Source organism: Podarcis tiliguerta (assembly GCF_965153285.1).
Source record: "Podarcis tiliguerta genome assembly, chromosome: 1".
NCBI lineage: Eukaryota > Metazoa > Chordata > Lepidosauria > Squamata > Lacertidae > Podarcis > Podarcis tiliguerta.
Window position 1 is genome coordinate 53,748,555 of NC_139534.1, and position 1,649 is coordinate 53,750,203.

Sequence of the window (1,649 nt, forward strand, 5' to 3'; positions counted from 1 at the left end):
CAGACGAAGCTCTAACCTGATGCTCATTGACATGAACGTGACCTCGCCAAGGTTGCACAAGGAATTTGTGACAGTTGGGAAGAGCAGCTGAGTCAGTCCACTCTGAGGACACCTGACTCCCTACTTACACCAGTTGGGAGTTTACATAGCCACATCTTCTCTTGAAATTATGCATGTGACTAGGGAAATGAAAGTTCTGCTTTCATCACCAAGCATGGTGACAGTAGTTAGACAGTGGGGCTAGAGATTCCCAAGTTCAGATCCCCAGTCTACCACAAATCTCACTGGTTGACCTTGGGCCAGCAGCTCTTCCTCAGTCTAGCCTACATCATAGGGCTGTTATAAGGATATGTTGTATGTGTAAAGGAGTGTGTGAAATCCTGTACGTTGCCCTGAGATCCTTGGAGAAAGCACAGGCCATAAGAACGTAAGAGCAGCCCTTCTGGGTCAGGCTAATGGCCCATCTAGTCCAATGTCCTAGTGGCCGGCCGGACGCTCATGGGAAGCCCACAAGCAGGACTTGAGTGCAGCAGCACTCTCCCTTCCTGAACTTTTCCGCATCTAGTATAAATGTAACAAAATAAAACACACCTGTATTTCCAGAGTTTTCAAAGTAACATCTCTACTGGGTGTGTGTGTTCATATGCAAGCCTACTGACAGCACCCAGCACCTTCATGCAGCTGCCAAACTGGCACATTTCACCAATCCTCTCCCCCACCCTGGGCACCTGGCTATTGGCTTACTTGGCAGTTGCAGGTGACCATTTTAATTTCCCACAATGCCCTGGGGCAATGCTATATTTTGGGGTGGGTGGGGAATTTAAATGGCTGTCCACTGCCGCCACTGCCAGGTGATCCCATGGCTTGGGTGGGGAGCTCTGACTAAGAAGTGGCCCCACCATGGTGCACTTTGCTGAAGGCTTCTATAAATCTGTAGTTGGGCCTGTGTGTTGCGACCCTTCCCCTGGGGAGGAAAAAAAGCACACCACCTCCCAGAACTGCAGTGGGGTGAAAAGGCTCTCTTTTTCAATCTCTTCAACTAAGACCACAGTGGCAGTTTTCATTCGGTATTCCATAGAGTTCTGGGATTCCTGAGAAGTCAGGATGGACAACTTAGAAGAAGTATAAGCTGAACTAGAGGCAGTATTCTAGGTAAAGGATTTTGCTTCTTACCATCTTATACAGATAGTGGAGTAGAACTCCAGACAACCAGGTGATTATTCTCTCCCTTCTGCCAAAAAATAATAGTAAAATTTTAAAAATGGTTTCAGATGTTGTGAGCTGTATTATTACAAGGCATCTGTAAACATGAGGAAAGTTCTGCACGTGTCAATCCATGATCTGCTTCACTGTTCAAAGGAGAGCCTCATTCCTTGTATGTAACCTGAAACCCGTTTGTCTCACAGCTGAAATGGGTCCCTCAATAGGCAACAGTGGGAGCCACAAGTTGGGATCCTAATTATCTATTTCTCCTTTGGCAGCACAATGCCATACCATCGCCACTGAGAATGGAGAGGAGCGGATAGAGATCACAGCAAGGTGCAGAAAGTCCTTGTAAGGCAAAGAGCTACAGACTGAAATCAAACAGATCCCTGCCCAATTAAACCACAACTTGCACCATTTCTACACAACACAGAGACACCTTGTGG

At 46.9% G+C, this 1,649-nt stretch overlaps 1 protein-coding gene across 1 annotated transcript in view; it reads right to left on the minus strand.

Moving 5' to 3' along the window:
- Positions 1 to 1,649, minus strand: part of MAX (MYC associated factor X) — a 703,696-nt gene that overhangs the window by 275,221 nt on the left and 426,826 nt on the right. The window lies entirely within an intron of this gene.